This window comes from Physeter macrocephalus, chromosome 12 (genome assembly GCF_002837175.3).
Source record: "Physeter macrocephalus isolate SW-GA chromosome 12, ASM283717v5, whole genome shotgun sequence".
NCBI classification, from domain to species: Eukaryota; Metazoa; Chordata; class Mammalia; order Artiodactyla; family Physeteridae; genus Physeter; species Physeter macrocephalus.
The window spans coordinates 4,436,758-4,443,737 of record NC_041225.1 but is presented as its reverse complement, the minus strand read 5'-3'; positions in this window follow the sequence as shown (position 1 = coordinate 4,443,737).

Genomic DNA, 6,980 nt, shown 5'->3' with positions numbered 1-6,980 from the left:
GGCTCCGGACGCGCAGCCTCAGCGGCCATGGCTCACGGGCCCAGCCGCTCCGCAGCAACTGGGACCCTCCCGGACCAGGGCACGAACCCGCGTCCTCTGCATCGGCAGGCGGATTCTCAACCACTGCGCTACCAGGGAAGCCCTGGGTGTTAATTCTTGCACCAGGTCATAGAGTGGTGGGTGGTGGAGGTGAGCTTTTAATCTATACAGTCTGGCTCCAGAGTCCACACTACTCTTCACAGCACTCTACTACCTTACCACTGATGGAAGAAAAATAACCCCTTACAATTCAAAACACTAAGTTCTTAGTTCAGCTCTGAGATGGCTGAAGCAGATTCATTTCTTTTTTAACTTAACACATGCACCAAAACATGTTATGAAGGAGCTTTAGGAATTTAAAAAATAAAACAATGAATACTCCATCAAACAGAAGATTTATACTACCTGAGAAATGTCTACAGTCCTTATTCTACATACAAATGCACTCACCCATGCACACGTGCCTTTCCTCTAGTATTTTGTTTGAAAATATTCTCTGACAATCAGAAATATAAAGGCCAGTGAACAAGCAGATCTCCAATTCTACAAATACTATTGTCCCAAGTGCCTGTTTGCATTTTATAGTATTATATATAATGTTCTAACTAAAAGTTCAAACTCATCCTTGTTAAGAACAAATATTCGGAAGCCTTGGCACATTGATTTATTCATCCATTCAAGAAACTTTTGACATTTGCCTATTGACAGTCAAAATTCTCAATGAAGATTATTTAGATAAAAGACAGAGTTTGTGCCATAAATGACCTCAGAGTATAATGAAGCAAACTGACAAAGAAGTGCAGCTTAATGTAATGAGGGCTGCAGAGCACACTGTTTATTGCTTACCTAGTATCCATTCCACTCTGTTTCCATTCTAACAGCTCTATACCTCTCCACCATGCAGCCCAGGTGCTTTAGGCTGAGGTTAACCTCACCTCTGGCTCCAAGACCGGGCCTGATCTAAGGGGAAATCCCACTGGTCTTGTCACAGGCATTAGTTCAAAAGTTCAGGACTAAGCTCAATGTCCCATTTCATTCCCTGGCCAGAGAAGTTGATTTAGGAATTAACATATGATGGAATATGCACAAATGGGACAAAAAAGTTTTCAGTGGCTTCCAAGAAATAACTTTCTTTTCAAGAGAGCTAATAGAAGAAATATCTACTTTTGTTTGGATTTAAATGGCATGTGGGTATAAAGTAAGGAAATGACACAGTCTTTTTAGGTATAGGAAGGAAAAGATAGACCACTACAGATAGCTCAGACAGAAAAGGATTGAATACAGGGAATTGATTTACACAGGTGTTGGAAAGATCGAGTGAATGAGAGAAAATGAAGTAATTTAGACACTGTCATTATTCCATACATTAAAAAAGAGAAAATAATGAAATTAGTTAACATTTAAAAGTATACACATATATGCCATGCTCCAGAACTCACATATGAATAACTTCCTTTATTTACTACCCATTCCATGTTTACTTTGCCTGCAGCCAGGATCTCAGCTAATATGGTCCTTTACCAGATGAAGGTAAGCCAAATTTTCATTCCTGAGGGTGTGAGCTTTGGGTGGAGCTGTCTCTTTGGGTTGTATAAACTTCCATTAATTTTTCAACTGAACATTAAAGTACTAAGATCCACTCTGGGAAACCTCCTTGGTTCCAGACATAATCTGACTGTCTCCTCTATGGAGGAGTAACCCAACTTCTCCTTGGTAAGCACTCCATAAATCACAGTAGCCCAGTATTTGTCTGTTGTTTCAGTGGAATAAGAAGCCCAAAATAATCAGGTGGCCGACTTAACTTCCATTTCATTGAAAGCATTATGTCTCCTGGTTAAGACAGTTATCATTATGGAAATAAGACCACTCAACCAACAGATCTCGAAGTTGTGGGTACAGGGAAAAATTATTGAGGTCCACTTCTCTTCTTAATGAATGGATTAAGAGTAAAACAATTTCATATGTGGTATCTAATAGAAGCTGGTACTATGTGATGTAGGAAAATACCCCAAATTTTAAAATTCATGTCTCTCAGCTGGCACTGTATCTAATAATCCAGGAAGACATTCTATGTCTCTGTTAAGGCATCTTCTTCTGAGCCAAGCAGTATATGGTAAGATCAGTGAATTGTATGAGCCCATAGCTGCTCGCCTTTTGCTTTGAAATAAGTTCCTCAGTCAGAAGCAATATTGTATGGAATATCTTGATGGTGAACAGAGCACTCCAAAAGTCTCCTGATATTGGTGCTGAAAGAGGCATTGGAAGCAGGAAAAGCAGATCCAGCATCCAGAATAAGTTTCAGTTCCCCTGAGGACAAAGTCATTTACCATTTCTAGCTGGAAGAAGTCCAAAGCAATCAATCTGATACCAGATAGTTGGCAGGTCTCCACAAGGAATGGTGCCATATCAGAGTCTTAAGTTTGACCCTGTAGCTCCTGTACACTCAGCAAGGATGGTAGGCAAATATCTTTGTAAAGAAGGACCATATTGTTGAGCCCTTGGAGAACACCTGTGCTACTTTGCAAACAAGCCCACTGGAAAAGCATTGGAGAGGCTAGAAAACTGGTGGCTGGGTGACATCCACAGACCAGGCCATCATGTACACTTTTTCTCTAGGAGTTAAGCACTGTCACTTGGCTTCTGCCATTCAGGGATCCCATTGTTTCCACTGAAATCAGGGAGCCTATTTCAAAATTGGCCTCTTGCAATGTCATACTCAGAGAACAAAAGATAGCCACCAAAAAACTCATTTTCTTTAATTTTATTATGGATAAGTACAAAATATGTAAAAGAAGAGGAATAGTATAATTAATCCATGACTGTTTATCACTCAGCTTCAATAATTATCAGTTCATAATCAATCTTGTTCCATCTATACCCATATCTACCCCCTGAATCACAGAGTTTTTGTGGATTGTTTTACTTCTCTCACTAATGTACTTTACAAATGTCTTTAATGGAGTATTCTCTGGACTCATATGGGAACATTTTAGGGGATGGCCGAGTTACAAATAACAGATACACTCTGTTACTTCTACTTCCCTAAGCCTTGGAATATTTCTTCATTATGTCAGGGAAGTTGTAGACTCTGAACTTCATTAACTGTAGGTCACATTAAAGTCTGATGTGTTCACAGCTGAACCACGCCTATCTGCTTAAGATAGCACGTTGGATACAGAATCTCTGTAAATCGCCATTTGTTCCAAAATATTTAGAATCATTTCCCACACATATACCCCAAATTTAAGCTAATATGAACAATAAATAATAATCTTACAATTCCTTTTTGTATATGTCATGTCCCCCTAGATAGATTTTGTTCTTGCCTCCTAACATATGCCAAAATCTGACTCAAGTCATAGGTCTGAAGGCAGTGAGGCATGGTGGAGATCAGTCTTATCAACAGGCATCCACTTGCAAAGAAACTTCCTTATAGGAGGTTATTACAGGGTCTCCAGAGAGAAAAAGACTAATAGCCTTTGATATGGGAGATTATTTCTACTATCAATGGAAGTTCAAAGAGATTTGCCGGTTTAAGGTCCTCAGTTTCATCCATGTCTAACCAGATATCCATTCTTTCCCAATAAATGCTCAAAAGTTCACGTAAGATACATAGTGAGGCAATGAATTCAACTTACATTGTAGTTCTGGAATTTTCACTTTTAGATATGGGATGAGATTTAGGATCTCCCCTACAACTGCAATAAATGAGACATTGTTTTAAGAACACAATAAAACCTCTGTGAGTCTCTGGCCTGCCTTGAACTAAGAGATTGAAGTCCTGGGCTTGTCAATTTCTCTCTATAAGCAATCAAGGGCAGTCTCAAAAAAGCCTTGCCCCACAGGTTTTGTCATCATTACCACTATAGTGGTCAAATGCATTAATCACTTGATTTCCCAGAGCTTTGTCTTCAGTAGGCCTATCATCTAAAGCAACAACAGATAAAGTTTGGTAAATGAGATGCCTCTGCATGTCATGAATTAGCAGTAACCAGTTTTCCACTGGTGGTAAGATCATCACTATATTCCAGCTAGTTAATGTACCTAACCCAAGAATCCCATCTTTGAAGTCTGTTTCCTGGAACCTGAATAAACAGAAAGCACTCTGATGATTTCAGATAACAGACTTTAATTCTGGGATCTAATTCAGGAATATTATAACATATTTATTAGAAATTCTTTTTTAAAAATTTTTATTGGAGTGTAGTTGCTTTACAATGTTGTGTTAGTTTCTACTGGACAACACAGTGAATCAGCTATACATATAAATATATACTCTCTTTTTTGGACTTCCTTCCCATTTAGGTCACCACAGAGCACTGAGTTCCCTGTGCAATACAGTAGGTTCTCATTAGTTATCTATTTTATACATAGTGTCACTAAAAACGGGGATGAAGGTGTGGTACACCAGAGATTAGTAATTGCTGAAAGCAGCTACTTCATCTAGTTCTTGGAGAATGAAAGGAATAAGATGGTGTAATCAGATCCCCAAAGAACACTCACTGCTTCCCTGGTAGGATGATGTCTAGATAGCACAAGTATGGAAAAGGGGCCTGAAACTTGTGCTAGAACTATGGAAGAAGTGCCATTGAAGCTGAAGCTGCATTGCTGATGAATGGAGGAATGCAGTTGCTCAAATACACTTCAAGAAGAAGAGCAAGAGAAAAGGACAATAGCTTCTCTATTCCTCCAACTATCTGATGCCCCACTAGTATCCTCTATTGGAAGAATATAACTAGAGGTTAGCTAGGAAACAAGGCCAAGAAATGTACTTTGTAGACCCCCTATCCCCAGTATTTCAGAGCAGAGAAGATGGAGGCTGAGAGACAATGGACCAGGCAGCCAATGTGATGTAGAAAAATCTTGCAATTATTTTTGTGCATAAGTCATCTTCCTTTGGGTAAGAAAAATTGGTTTGTCGCCCCCCTAAATGTGAATATAAAAACCTAACTCAAGTTTGTTAAGCACCTACTATATAGGAAATGCTGTTTATATTGCACAGACATTGTGGCAAATTAGAATAATATTGATACTCTAGAAATGGACATAGTTGAAAAGCACATAACAAATAAATATGTAGTATAATTTTCAGTGTTGATAAAAGCCATGAAGAAAAGTAAAGTGTGGTAAAGAGATAGAGAGCAGGAATTGGTAGAGGCTTTTAGGAGCATTAGGGTATTTCTGTCTGAGAAGGTGACAGATAAGTACAGATCTGAAACAGTATGTAAGTGTGATGGTTAACTTTATGTGTCAACATGAAGGGTGTTTTAGGATGAGATTAACATTTAAATTAGTGAACTCTGAGTAAAAAAGATTGCCCTTCATAATGTGTGGGGGCCTCATCCAATCAAATGAAGGGCTGAATAAAATAAAAAGACCAGCTTCTCAGAGAAAGAAGAAATTCTCCAGCAGATTGTTGACTCCTGGCCCACACTACAGATTTTGGACTTGCCAGCCTCTATTATTGTGTGAGCCAACGCTTTATGATATTTATATCTTCTATTGGTTCTGTTTCTCTGGAGAACCCTCACTAGTACAAGGAACGATGCTTGCAAGGCTCCATGTAGGATCGTTTGGGGCATAAGAAGTAGCAAATGTCAATAAAAACTTTAAAAAAAGAAAGAAGCAGCAAATGTCAAGGTCCTAAGGTAGGAACAAGCTTGTCACATTGAAAGAACATTGAAATGGAATAGTATGGCAGGAGTGGAGTGAGTTAGAAAAGAGCAACAGGAGATAGGGCTGGAGAGATCTAGAAGGACCTTATTACAGAGAGTGTCTGAGGTGATGGAAAGGATTAAGGATTTTATTCGTTTTTCTAATGGGAAGCAACTGAAGTGTTTTGGTCAGGAGAGTGACATAACTTGATTTTAATTTTCAACAGATCACCATATGACTACTAAATGGATAATTGACTTAGGGGACCCACTCAGAAGCACAGATACAAGGTAGCAGGACATCGTATCAGTCTAAGAAAGATGGGGTGGCTTTGTGAAGTCCATCCTACCTCTGACCTTTGACTTACATGATATGATTTATTTTCTTGTTGTTTAATATAGCTTGACTTGAGTTTTCTATTACTTGCAGCTATAGTGATCCTGGCTGATGCAAAATTTGGTAACAAATGTGTGGTGCTGAACCAAGGTAGAATGAGGTCAATGAAAAAACTCTTCCCCTCTTGGACTAGGAAGTGGGTGATATTTGTTATGCAATTATAGAAAAGTTGGCTAAAATGACACTTCTATCTTAGGAAAAGACCATGTACTTATAAATGGTGACATATAGGGTGACTGAGAAGAAAAAGTCAGGACGTCAATCTGTTTTGGGTTAGTCTTACAGCCTCCAGTGAAGTCTACAAAAAAGATATGGCTTACTTTAAAGGGAACTTTCTGAAAATAGGGAAGAGAAAGATTGGAAGAAAATACCATTCTTTTCTTCCTATGGACTGAAAGCCAAACTCTTTCAAATCCCAAGCTAAGGTTTTTGCTACGAAGACAGAACGGTGGGAGACACTGGGACAAGATGAGCCTAACTCCTCAGACCTCTCACAAGGAAATTCTGCTAAGCATTTTCAACTGGTTAATCATGTCATTGTGAAGGTGCAGGGGGAATTTAACTTGTGGTAATTATGACAGTTTTGGTGCCTTTTCATCTAAGTTTTATTTTTTAAATTGCTCTGAGACAGAGACCAAGATGAAAGTGCCATTCATTTCCAAGGTAATGGGCATTACACAGAAGCTTGTTGCTAAGATAATGAAATGATCAGAATCAGACTTTGACCAGGTAAACTACTGTGTGTAGTTACCATGCTTGCAAAAATTTTGCAAACAAAAGATCAAAACCTGTTAATTTTTCAAGCAAGCTGAACTGCCAAAGAAATTCTAAACAAGGCTAAAAACAGTCTTTGATTTCTTAAACCCAGAAAAATCTTCAGGTCCTCAAAC